General features: G+C 43.8%; 1 protein-coding gene and 1 non-coding gene across 2 annotated transcripts in view; both read right to left on the bottom strand.

Annotated features, from left to right (window-relative positions):
• Window positions 1-14,327, bottom strand: part of Prkca (protein kinase C alpha) — a 392,576-nt gene that overhangs the window by 314,700 nt on the left and 63,549 nt on the right. The window lies entirely within an intron of this gene.
• Window positions 5,160-5,232, bottom strand: Trnag-gcc (transfer RNA glycine (anticodon GCC)). Its single transcript has one exon. It is a non-coding gene; the product is annotated as a tRNA-Gly (tRNA).

Raw genomic sequence — 14,327 nt, 5'->3', positions numbered from 1 at the left:
TCCTGTTATTGATGAATACGAAGTAACAGAAAACTGATGCTGGAAGATGGAGCAATGACACTAAATAAAGGGAGATGTTTTCCATGGGAAGTGACAGCTGGACCCAATCCAGAAAGCATCAGAGCAGAGGGGCAGAGGCACATGGTAAATCCTAAGGAAGCAGGTAGCACTGCTGGTCTTGAGTCCGGGCTCAACAGTACCCTGTCTGAATAACCTACCACTTGAAGAAAACTAGAAGTGAGCAGCAATGGAGCCTAGGGAATAACAGTGTAGGGACAGCAGCGCTCCAGCTACGGAATCCTCAGAGCCCCTGTGCAGCTCTTCATTCCCAGGCCTCTTTGCAATCCCTGGAGTGCCTGTTGTATGCTGCCCCGGAGAAATGAGCAAGGACCATCACATGAACCGTGGCTGTTCTCTGCTCATCACAGAAAGGCAGGGACAGGCTGAAATCCCAGGAGAAGGGCTTTCCACCACACAATATAGCTTATGCAGTATTTGGGTGGTGACAACAAGATGAAGGGGTTCCAACAACTCTTGACCATTATTGTCGCTAAGGACTTGCGACAAACTTATGGCTAACTTCCTGTTGCCTGCAAACAATGACCTGCCAAAAATAAACAACAGATGAACAAGAACCAAACACAGACACGCACCAGGAATATTACACAATCACCCTTGGCACACTGGGCAGCACAGTGTATTATCAAAGGAAACTCCCCCCACCCTGGACCTCCCCAACCTGCAGGAGACAAACAGAAAGCAGCTACCTTGCCAGGATTACATGAAAGCTGACCACAGAATATCTTCCACAGAGGCTTTTCCAGCAAGACAAAGCAAAGACTGCCACCAGATATTTCCTAGGCATCTTCTAACACATCCTGTGTAGGATAATGTCACTTGGCTCAGAAATTTTCCTTTCAGTCCTTCAGGAACCCTTCATGTGAGTGCTCAGAGACTGGGGAGCTCAGGCTGAGGGTCAGGGTAAACAACAAATCTGGTCCTTGACTTCAGCCTTGCTTCTTAAGACACAAAATGAACAGCCAGTTGACTCTGTTCCTCCAATATTATGAAGGCTAGGTGGCTCGGGAAAATCTGCAGCAGGGCCTTAACCCATGGAGCATAAGCAAGGGACTCATCCCTGGAATATGTCTCCTTTCCCATTTGAATAACTAAAATGCAATGACATGAGTAAAAAATAAAATAATAAGAGAATCTGCTAGATTCACTAAAAAGTAATGCTTACTTCCTCAAATTTATAATGCCCCATTTCTCCATGCATTCCATTTAAACCTCTGATTTCTTTTAAATAACATCATTATTGAAAACTAACATTATGCTGCGAAGTTCTATTACTTGAATTGTTCATAAATGGATTTACGCCTGCCGCTGAGTCCTCTGAAAGACTGTATTGTAGGCATCCTCCCTCCATCTCCCCAAGAGCATTCATAAAGAGATTCCTACACCTACATTTGCCCTCCTGCAGAAAGCTGGGTATTTATACCTGGAAAAACTTTCACTTAAATTGCTTTAATGGGTTCTAAGTAAAACACTACTCCCAATAATTTATTTTTCCATTTGATTGGCCAAGGATTTGAATTATAGCTCACAGGGTAAGTTCATAAATAAACAGTGCTAGCATTTGGGTGCTATAATGCCACATGAGTTTGGGATTTCTATTTGCCTGTTCCTGAAGCACTCTTAGACACTGCACAGCTGTGCTGGAGGTACACAGCAGTGAGTCCGTCTCTTTTAGGCATCTCCTCATCTCCCCCAACAAATTCAGCATCAGGACTAGGATCTCCTTTGTAGGCTCAACTGACAGGTAGACATGTTTTGGAGGGTAGCACAAGCTTCTTAGGCTTTGAAAACTTCTGACATTACACCATATTGCAATGATTTCAGAATGTCTCCCAGGTATGAATTCTCTGCACATGTCATCAATAAATATGTAATGCATGCTACCGTGTAAGTAGCAAGACTGTTAATGTTTTAATCCTCCTCCCTTGGGGTGGGATAGCAGCAAAAATAAATAAATCTCAAATCACAGTATTTTAATATATGCCTATAAGTACAAGAACACTTGATGAAGTAGGCAAACCAAAGATGGTCCTCACAGACATTAAGATGGCTGCTGCCAAAAAGAAAGAAATCAAGAAAATGACAAATATTGGCAAAGACATAAAGAAACTGAAACTGTGGTGCACTGTTGCTGACACTGTAAAATGTGTCAGGAGAAAGTATAGAGGCTCCTGAAAACTAAACATGGAGCCATGAAATGATACGGCGGTCCCACTTCTGGATACCTATGCAAAAGAACTGAAAGCCAGCTCTCTGAGAGGTAAGCTTCATGCCCACGTTCACAGCAACAAGATTCACGACAGCCATGTCTTGGGAGAAACCAAGACACCATGGACAGAATAAGCAAAATACAGCCTATACATACAAAGGAATGTCGGTCTGCCTTAAAAAGAAAGGACATTTGGTCGCTGCTCCAGCATGGAGGAACCTGGAAGAGACCAGGCTGAGCGACACAGGCCAGTCACAAAGACACCTACTGTACCATTCCACCTGCAAGAGGCGGTTTTTAAAGTAGTCAGACTGATAGAAACAGAAAGTGGAGTGGGGGGTGCTAAGGGCTGGAGCGGGAAATGGGAAGTTGTTGTTTCATGGGCAGAGAGTTTCAGTTTTGCAAGATGAAAAAAAAGTTCCAGAGGCCAGTTTCACAAAACTCTGACTGTATTTACCACCACTGAACTCTATGCTTAAAGATGATTATGGTGGTAAGTTTTTATGTTAGATGCCATTTCTCAAAATAAATAAGTAAATAAATAAATAACTGAAAAACTTTAAGAAGAGCACCCAACATTTCATTGATTGCTTTAAAGAAATTATGATGGGGAGGGGTGGGATAAAACTCTTGATTCTTATAAAAATCATGACAATTCCACATGAAAATGCTATCCATCAAGGGATCCATCAATGCTGTCCATCCTAGGTAACGGTAGCATCATTCCTGTGCTTTTCACAGCCAAACGGCCCATAGATTCATCTCTAAATTGGATCTTCATCTACACAAGAAAATACAGAACCAGTAAAGCACAAAAATTGAGCATTAAATAAAATTAAGTCTCTGGAAAGAGAACAAGTTTGATTTTTAAAGTAAACATCATCATTCTGTCTGCCCAGTGCACTAAAATCTCTGGAAGCTTTTAACAGCAGCAGGACCCTAATTGCATAACCTTGTTTTCAATGAGTGGATGAAATTATGCTATAATTTTACTTATTACAAGAGCGTACCGGGAGCATGATGCCACCCACCTCCCCATCATCCATCTGCCTTCCCTGTTGGCTAGTTAAGATGCCACGGCTCTCTGCCCACCCTGAGTACCTATGCTTACCCTCCACAGGGGGTACCCTCCCTCTGTGATTTGCTTCTGATGGCCTGATTACACCACCTGACTTCCAGCTTCCAGTCCTGCAGAAGCTCAGGGAACTTCCCTCCCCCTCCTATTTCTCTCCACACCCACACCTCTTCCTCATTCGGATCAATTCTTATATGCACTTATCCTTCTCAGCCAATCTTCCAGGTCAATCCAACACTTTTCTCTGCTACAACAAACTCGGGTCCACTATTCACTTTAAGAGGTGGCTGGGGTTGGAGACCACTGTAGGACCACGACCTGACTTCTTCCGTTTCTCTCTGAGAGTATGAGTCATCCTGCACGTGGCAGAGAGAGAGAAGCTCCGGGCTGGTTTTAGTCTGCTTCATTTCCCTCCCGTTCTCAAGGACTTTTGAATGTGGGCTCTAGAGCCAATTCAGTTCCTAGCTTTGCCTATTCCTCGCTGTGTGACTCCATGGAAACTATCTAAACACTCTAAGCTTTAATGGCATCATCAATACAATGCAGAAAATAACAGTACTTGCCATACAAGTTGGTGTTTGACATATTGTTTGACCCCAAAATTTTGCTTCTAGCAATTTCTACTACAGTAACTAGATATTCATTAAAGTACTTAAGCAGAAGGATGTTCAAGCCAGCACTACTTCTAATCATGAAAACTGGGGGAGAGGGGATACAACAGAGGGTCAACTAAAGTTTAAATAAATGACAAAACAAAGCCCAGTATGGTGGCACATGCCTGTAGTCCTAGTTACTTGGGAGGCTTGAGCCCACACATTCGAGACCAGCCTGAGCAATAATAATAAGACCCCATGTCAGGAAAAAAAAAAAAAAAAAAAAAAAAAAAAAAAAAAAATATATATATATATATATATATATATATATATGTATATATATATAGATAGATAGATAGATATAGATATAGATATATATATATCTCATAAGATAGAATATTCTGTATCCATTGTACTATGCCTTATGGAAAAATATTAAGAACATACTTGTAAGTGTAAAAAAGCAGGGTAAAACTATGTATTACTTTTACACAAGAAACAGAGGAAGGTGAATTTTTAAAAAGGTTCGTCTTATATTTGCAAGCAGTTTCTGCCAGTCCCCTTCCCAGAACCCTAATTTTCACATACACAAAACGCTCCAGTATTTTCCAAGACCTCTTTCATAAACCAAACTCGAAAGCAACCCCTGGATTTGCAGCTGAACCCAAAAAACTCAGATGGAAATTATTTTCATTCCATTCAACAAGTAGTATTTCACCCAGGCAGGAGACTCCTAGTGGGTGGGAGAACTATAGTTAGTAACCATAACCTTACGTTAAAAATTAATAGCTACCATATTCAACAAAACAGCAGTTTAAACCTGTATTGAAATCATGCTAAAAACAGCTCCGCTCCTGTGCCAATTATCTCTCCCAGTGGGAGACTTTCAGGTTCAACTTGAAGTTGGTGGAGTTCCTTCCCATCATTATTAAGGAATGGAGTGGGGAAAGAAGGAATCTACAACAAACTCTCCTGTACAGGAAAATTAGGTCCCTGATAGAATGTGACCCCCAGAAATCCCAAAACATCCTCTCAATGATTACAGCAGTCTCTCCACTGTTAGTTCTTCTGATGGTCTCCACTTTTAGTTATGAATGATGAATGAAAGACCACAAATAAATGACCAGACCGACATTGGAGTTTCCTTCCCATGCAGCCGTTTCCACAGGTAGACTTCCATGTGTGTAGTGGTTTATTTATTAATTGAGGGTGCTGGGGATCAAGCCCAGGGCCTCGTGCATGGCAGACAAGCACTCTTCCAACTGAGTTACACCCTCAGCACAAAAGGAGCTGTTTTAGTCAGCTGAAATTGTGACAGAAACAATAATGTACCTTGATGTAGGGGCATATCAGCAGTCAGCACAAAACAAAATTAGCAGTAGCAACGGCTCCTTGTATTCAATTGATAAAACTTTAAGAGATGACCACCCCAACTACGGTGGTCATCTCTGACCACTTTGCCACCACCACCCACCCTCACTAAGCCTGCACTGTCCAAAAACCCCTAGTCAAGTGTGCCTATTGAGTACTTGAAATGCACCTATTCCAACCGAGATTGCTCCAGGCAAAAGACACACGCCAAATTCAGGAGGATGGATGCCAAGAACATTAATGCAAACTATTTCCTTTTTATATTGATTACATATTATGATAACATTATGATACATTCAGTAACATTAAAATGTATTATTTAAATTAGCTTTCCTTGTTTCCTCTTGCTTTTTACAGTGTGGCTTCTAAAAAAAATGTATGATTCAATGTATGTGCCTTGCTGTTTCCCACTGTTACACCGTCACATTGTTCATTTTCTCTGAAGCAGGTGCGACCGACTGAAATGACCCTGTCTGCTTCTGGGGTTGTCTTACCCATCATGACTCTCCCCCTACCACCAACCTGAAGCCCCATTAGGAGAGGGCTTGGTCACCCTATGCACAGATAAACACTCAGCACCTACAGCCCAGCAGGTATGCCTGGTGCCAGGCGGAGGTTATGAATGATGAATGAAAGACCACAAATAAATGACCAGACCAACATTAGTAATGCTCATGCCTCACGGACTGCTCCCCTCCCCGCCTGATACCTAGCTTGTAAATCTTTCCTTGCAAATTTAGACTTTCTCCCCAACTGCCTCCACTTTCCCCTGTGGGTTCCAGGATGAGTGGGTGTTGAATGTGGGGAGCAGAGGTCTCCTTTCTGGGCTGCTCCCTCACAGCCTCCCTAACTCAGCGGTCACTCTTGAACTGGCCCACTAAAATCCCCAAATGGCTTCTCTCACCTATGGTACCCAACACGCATGCGCTGCGGCTTCACATGCCCTAACCAAGTGTTCACCTCTGCAGATGTCTGGCTGGCACTGGAGGGTCTCCTTCATTTGAAAAGACAACCCTACCCCCACCTGGGCCCATTGCTCAGGCCCAAGTTGGACAGACTGGTCCAGAGGGCTCTTCACGGCAGCTTCCCTAGCTCCAATGCTGGAGGGCTGGCTACCCACTGGAGCATAGCCCTGGGCTCAACCTGCACTCCACACAAACTCAGACTCAGGGACCCCAACCTCAAGCCAGTCCCTGCCTGGAAATGGTGGGCCCCTTCTGTCCATCAGAGCCACTTTCTAGCAAGCAGCGGTGTGTTTCTGTTTGGGTTTTAAATGTGTCTACTGAATTGAGACAATTGCAAGTCTGGTGTGTGTGTGTGTGTGTGTGTGTGTAGGAGAAGCATGTCACTGAGGTAGCAAAGGCCAGTGTCTGACACACAGACAAGCCCGAGACCCAGAGGAAAAAAAAATAACTGGAAGCCAGGGCTGCACCAAGATAGGGTCTCAGAGGTTGGGGTTGTGGCTCCGTGGTACAGCACTTGCCTAGCATGTGTGAGGCACTGGGTTCAATTTCCAGCACCACATATAAATAAATAAAATAGAGGTCCATCGACAATTACAAAAAAAAAAAAAAAAAAGATGAGGTCTCGGCCACTACCCTGCACAGCCCCATTCTCCAGACCTGCCATACACTTCCCGGGGAAGTCACCTGTTAGAAGGCCGAGCAGAACCCCAGAGTGGTTCAGCCTACTGGACTCAGGAGGAGATTATGAAAGCCAAAACCAATGCCTGGATTTGCTCAGAGTGACCCCTGCCACTTTCCAGAGTGGTCCATGCTCTAAAAACTCACTGGTTTAAAATTTAGAATCACCTCCATCTGACACAAGCTATTATTTCTGCCCCAAACCAATATTTAATATTTGCCTTATAAAACACTACTGTTTAGCCAACAAAATGCTTAAGAGGCCTCAAAGTGTCTTTCTCTTGCTCATTGGTCCAAGGAGTGTGATATTTGCTTATATCATGTAAACCTCTAGATACTGGAAAGTGTCCCTGTCCCCCAAATGCTTCAGAGGTGGCCTTTCAGCTGTTTTTAAATTTCCCAAAACCCTCATTAGATGGTAGAAACAGCTAAAGTTCTGACTGCTTGGAACACCCTACATTTCCTTTTATTTATGGATGCATAGAAATCTTAAGCATAATTACAAAATTAAGCCACAGCTATTATTAAGACTCAAAAGTTGGATCTGCTGGTCGCCCCAAGTCACTGAGCCTTCATGAGCCTTCTGCGGAGCAAGGAGACCCTGCTGACTAAATCGTTCCCTGGTCCGCACAGCCCCCTGCACATTAATAAACCTCCTCGTGGATGCAAGCAAAATTAAAGGCACTTTTTCAATGACAGCCCCTGAGAGGCTGCGGAAATAATAAGTGTGGTTAGTACAAAACCACAGAGGGATCATAAAAGCAAAGGCTCCAAATATGGTAACATTGAATGAGGCCTCAAGAAGGTAGTAAGCTCTTTTTGAAAGACGGCACCTTTTCCCTGTTGCTGAAACTTTAGACACGGATCCTGTAAACTGGTGTCTGCACATGTGCTCAGCTCAGATGTTACCTCCTCTAAGAAGCCAGGTCCAATCCTCCAGCCTTTTGAAAAGTATCTTTCCTGGGCTCTGTGCTCCCAAAGCACTATGTTCCTCCATAACAACACTCTAAAGTGGCATGTCCTATTCCCTCCATAAGATTGCAGTAGTTAGGGGTGGAATACTCGCTTTCAGATGATTTGGCCAAAGAGGAAGGTGTGCATGTGTGCACGTGAGTATGTGCACATGCATGTGGGGTGAGAGGTGACAGGTGCACCAAGTTGACCTGTCACCAAGTTGATCCTGGTGGATCCTGACCAGGGGATGTGACTATCCACCGCACTGTACTCTCAACTTTTCCACTGGTTTGAAAATTTTCAAAAAATAATTTTTTTTAAAAATGAAATCACAGAAGTCGGTGCTCAATTACTGATGGTTCAATAACTGGGTTGTTTGTCCTTCTAGTGATTGACATGCTCTTCCTACCACAGCTCATTCCAGGACTCACACCCCACAGGTGACTGTCACAGGCTGATGGAGCGGGAGGTGGAAAACACCTGGAGGCCCTCATGTGAGTCAACTTGAGGTTCCAAGCAGGGAATCCCTTTTTTGCTCCGGGCAGAGATCCCACCATTAGTCCTCAGGAGAGCTGGATTTCATCTGTGAAGCACTTGGGGTGGCCAAGTTCCTGTGCCACCCACACCTGGTTCCTTGGCATGCTCATGGCCCCCTGGGACTGGCTTCTGCCTTGTCTGACTGGTTCCTGGGGTGGAGGTGAGGGCAGCCTCCCCTGTTCCTCCCGTTTCAAGGCTGGGTGGTGCAGCTGCCTACCTGCCTCCTCCTGCCCAGCCTCCTCAGAGAGAATCAGCTCCTGGAGGCTTGGCATATGGCACTTGAAGTCTCAATCATGGGAGAAGCCCACAGAGGTCTCTGAGAAGATTCTTTTGGGGACCCCCGACAGCAGTCATCTGAACAAGATGTGGCTGAGGTTCTGCTCAGGACAGAAGGGGAGATGCCTCACTATCATCAACTTGATGATCACAGGAAAATTCCTCTCCACCCTCCTCAAAATCACTGCAGATGATGTTGATGATGTGCGAGGGCGGGGGGGTGGCTGGGGGACACACATCTATGGAAACGATTTGGCCTCTCTCTTTTTAGATAAAAAGTGTTCCTTTAAAGAAACAGAAAGCTGAGTGGGAGCCGGTGCTATGTTCTTCCTTTCTGTCCTCCTATTTGGCTGTCGGCTCAGGGATGTATTTTCCTTTAGAAAATTATTTCATACAACCTAATTTTGGCTATAGTGGTCCAAGAAGACTAAGAATACAAAACTACTAACTTGAGCATTTATATTATTATAAGCATCCCAGAATACAAGAAAAAAAAATAGACATGTATATCTTATAATATGATCCACCCTCCATGATTTATATTGTTCCAAGTGGATAAGCCAGCATTGTGTTCATTTTACATGGGAAAATTCCTAATCCCTTCTATGAAAGAACATTAGGACTGTGCATATGAATGGGATTTTAGGTTATCTTCTCGACCAGTATCAAACAACAGACCACCACTTTAATTTTATTTTATTACCGCATTATATTTTATACCTAACAGTGAGGTTCGTTTTGACACATTCATAAATGCCTATAACATAGCTAGTTTCATTTCAATCCCCTCATTTCCCCTTCCCCTGCACACCTCCCTCCCTTCTTCTGATCCCCATTTTCTATTCTATTGGTCTTCCTTCAATTTATCTTTTTAATGGTATGTTTTAGTTTTATACAAAAGTGACATATTCATGCAAACAGGATAATTAGGCCAATTGCATCCCCCGGATTCTTCCCCTTCCCTCCTCCCCTCTCCCCCTTGATCCGGCTGTCTGGTCTCCACAGATCTCTCTTCCACTTTCACAAAGTCCCCGCCCCTTTTTTTTTTTTTTCGTTCATTCTCTCTCTAGCTTCTGCATCTGAGAGAAAACATTCAACTCCTGACTTTGGGGTCTGGCTTATTTCACTTAGCATGATGCTCTCCAGTTCCATCCATTTACCAGCAAATGAAAAAAAGATGTCATTCTTTATGGCAAAGTAGAACTCCACTGTGTATAAACACCATGTTTTCTTCATCCACTTGTCTACTGACGGATACTTAGGCTGGTTCCACAACTTGGCTACTGTGGGTCGTGCTGCTATAAACATCGATATGCATAGATCACTATAGTGTAGTGATTTTAGTTATTTTTCATAAATGCCAACAAATAGGCTCCATTCCTAATCTTTTGAGGAATCTCCATACTGCTTTCCAAAGTGGTTGTACTAGCTTACAGTCCTACCAACAATATATAAGCGTATCTATACCCCATATTTTCTCTAGGAATATTGTTATTTGTATTCTTAAACCACTTTCAAACTCATTAGCCCAGTTCACAAAAAGTGGTACCCCTTGGTCAGTCAGGATGGGTAAAGCAGCAGTCTTGTGGCTCAAACAGCTGCACAGTACTACAGGTATACCAGACCCATGCATAGTCAACTGCCCTGGCTCAGGGTGACAGCAATGACATCAAAAATGACACAAAAAGATGATTCTGTCCACCAGGTACAACCTGGCTTTTTCTTCCTGCACAGGAGGTTCCCTTTACCCTAGGAGGATATGTTCCAAGACTCCCAGTGGCTGCCCAGGACTCCAGGTAGTGCCACCCCCATTGTGTACCGTTTTTTCCATCCACGCCTACCTATGATAAAGTTGAACATAAATTAGGCACCATGAGCGACTAGCAATAACCTATTGCAGGTCTCAGCAACCTCAGCATGTGTTTTTTCCTTTCCTTATTAAGAGGAGACTGCTCACCTTTTTGCCTAAAGCAAACATTTCATGGCTTCTCTCTGCCATATTCAAATTGTCAGCATCACTACTCTCACAGTTCAGGATTGTTATTAAGTAAAATAAGGGTTACTTGAATACTAGCACTGAGACACCATCACAGTTGATCTGATAACTGAATGACTGATAGGTATGTGGCATACAGAGCATGGGCCCACTGGACACGGGGATGATTTACACCCTGGTCAGGATGACACAAGATCTTATCACATCACTTAGAACTGTTTATTTCTGGAATTTTCCATTTAATATTTTTGAACCGCAGTTGACTGCGTGTAACTGGAACTGCAGATGGTGAAAGCCTGGCTAAGGGGGAATCACTGTGCATTGTCTCGTTCCTTACAATAATCCTACAAAGGTGTCCACTGGCACAAGCGGGTGCTGGGCAGAGGCTAGTCAGGCCACAGAACTGGGCATTCCAAAGTCCAACCAAAGGCTTGTACCTGAGCAAGTCCCCCCAGCCACAGCCTCAGGCAGCTGCCCCACAGTGCAGACAACCTCAAGGGCTTGCGAATTCCCCTAACTTCATGCGCATTTTTGTGCATACATTTTTTCTAGGGAAAGGGTTGCTGCTTTCTCCAAATTCTCTGAGAGAACTGTGACCAATAAGAGGTAAATGTAAACCAACTCAAGTAGTATCTTGAAGAGCCAATCTGGCTCCAAATTCTTTCTCTACAAAACAACAAAAACATGTCTGATTTTATGAAAAGCTCCAAACTTCACTTCCTCCCTGCTCTCCCAACCTCCATAGCCTCATGATGTGATAATGTCGTCAGGGAAACAATAGTCAGGGTCCTTTAGCCAGGTCCAGCCCACCATCTCCCGTAAGTGTGCTGGTTCCCCACTCCACAGCTCCACCCCCTCCTTAAACCCAGAGCCAGGTTTTCTGCTCCACTTCTTAAAATGGAGATACCTCCTTAAAAAAGCAATGACCACTTCACACCAAGAAAGGAGGCTGCCAAAGAGGAGGAAAGTTCTCAGCATCTCAGAATAGGAACAGTTGCAAAAGGGGCTGGGGTGCCACAGTTACGCTGAGCACCACGAGAGGAAATGCTCCTACACAAGGTGAACAGGTAGCAATCTGCAAAATCCCCAGCACAGGCTGGCCGCGCTGATGACCGCAAGGTGGCTTTCCTGTCCACCTCCTGGGGTTCCTTCTCAGTGAGCTACTGAGCTGACACCAGCTGTGGGGTTCCCATGGGGAGCAGGCAGGAGTTCAGTGGGGAGGGTCACAGTTGAGAGCAAACCCGGGCATATTTGTAGAGATGCTAAGGATGCTACAAGCAGGTGACAGCCCAGTCCATGAAGCCACTTTCCCAAAGACCCTTAACCCTGCAGGAAGGTCAGAATGAAAGGCCCCTTTTACTCATCAGGAGCTTCTACAAAAAGGAGAGGAGGGGGCAGGGGTGGTGGCTCAGCGGTAGAACACTTGCCTCGCACATCTGAGGCACTGGGTTCGATCCTCAGCACCACATAATAAATAAAGGCATTCTGTCCATCTACGACTACAAAAAAAAAAAAAGGAGAGAGGTCACCAGGTCCCAGAGACAGAAGCTCTCCCAGGATGCTGACACCTTGGCTTTGCCAGAAGCCCCTGGGCTGCCTGCCCCTCTCTCCTTCCAGTTCTCCTTCACAGTAAGAACAGTCAGTTTTTAGACTTGACCTGACCCATGACAGATCCTGCCTCGCTGGTACTGCATAAAGAAACCTCACGTTTTTCTGCTCACGTGGCTGCTAAGCTGTTATTCACCAATTCAAGATGACACATCTGACTGCAACCTGGCATTCCACTTCCCTGTGTCCTCTAGCCCTACTCACTGGAAAGGAGTTCATCTAGGAATGTCAATCATCCAGATACCTTTCAACACTGTTCATCAAGCAGGATGGACCTGCCCGTTTACAAACGGCAAGCGACATGGCACACACAGAAAGGGACCCTTAATCTCTTGGGCACATTTTATTAAAATGAGAAAGAAAATTTCAACCATAGAGCAAAGACCACTGGAAATCTATACTTTTTTAAAGTTTTTATTTGTTTGAATTTTCTATCAAGAGAATGCATTGATTTCATGTTTTCAAGTGTTATTCACAGAAAAGATGACAAGATTATCGATGACACCAGAGAGGGAGGAACAGAACTCTGGGCTTCATGTCACGGATGGCTGGTTGGAGGAGAAGGCCAACAGTTTAGGAACCCACATCCTCAGGGAAGTGCACTTATCTTCACACCAGCATTTCATAAGACATGTGATTAGGTACAAAGGTCGACAGTAAATGTAAGTAGGAGGAAGTAATGGAGGAACACGCTTGCTTTCATGCCTTATGCTTAAAGAAACACTTTATTTTTTAGAGATCAAAAGTTTTTTTAATATTTATTTTTTATTTGTAGTTGGACACAATACTTTTATTTTATTTATTTATGTGGTGCTGAGGATCAAACCCAGGACCTCACATGCACTTGGTGAGCACTCTACCGCTGAGCCACAACCCCAGCCCCTAGTGATCAAAAGCTTAATTACTACAAGAATAACTTGGTACATTTGTGTAGAGCAACTGGGAGTACCCATCAAAGTTTAAAGTGCACATTTTTAAAATTTGTTTTTAAGTTGTAGATGGACACAATACCTTTATTTTATTTATTTTCATGTGATGATGAGGATTGAACTCAGTGCCTCACATGTGCTAGATGAGGGCTCTACCCGTGAGCTACAGCCCCAGCCCATAGGTGCACTATTTATTTATTTATTTATTTATTTGGACTAACATGCTCTCCAGTGTGTAAAGACAAAGGCAGAGAGCTAGATCTAATGATTTGAACACTATGTCCCAGACAGTATTCCAAAGGCCTTGGATATACATTAGCTATTCTATTCCACAAACCCGTCCTGTGAAGTAAGTAGCATCATCACCCCCAATTCACAGCAGGGAAACTGAGACAAGCGAAGCAACTTCATCAACACCAAAGAGCTAGCAACCAGTAGAGGCAGAATTCAAACCCAGGCCTCCTGAAAATGTCCACTGCAGCTTTGTTTAAAACGACAGAACACAGCATGTAATTTCAATGCCAGTCAATAGGGAACTGCTCAAATTAAATTCTGACACATCCATACAATGAAACACTACAAAACAATTGCAAAGTAAGTTGTGTCTCTATGTGCTGATGTGGGTCCAACATCTAATTGTTAGTGAAACAGAGCAAGATGCAGAACTGTGGGATGGTGTGATCTGAGGCAGGTTAAAACAAACAAAAAGAATAGAAGGCAGAGAAAAGACAAAAACAGCACTCAGGAAAAATACACAGGAGACCTCAAAGTGGCTACTTCTGTAAAATATGTCCATGGTAAAGGGAACTTCTCTTTTAAAAAGTTTTTGTTTGAATTTTCTATTAAGAGAATGCACTGACTTTATGTTTTCGATGTTATTTACAGAAAAGACAGCAAGGCTATGGATGATACCAGAGAGCGAGGAACAGAACTTTGGGCTTCACATCATGGATGGTTGGCTGGAGGAGAAGGCCAACACTTTAGAAACCCACATGACCAAAGTCAGCCCACAAGTACGTGTCTGGTCTATTTAGAAGTAATTCCAGATAAAAGGATGG

Source organism: Callospermophilus lateralis, chromosome 11, assembly GCF_048772815.1.
Source record: "Callospermophilus lateralis isolate mCalLat2 chromosome 11, mCalLat2.hap1, whole genome shotgun sequence".
Taxonomy (NCBI): Eukaryota; Metazoa; Chordata; class Mammalia; order Rodentia; family Sciuridae; genus Callospermophilus; species Callospermophilus lateralis.
This window is presented reverse-complemented; position numbering and strand designations above follow the sequence as displayed.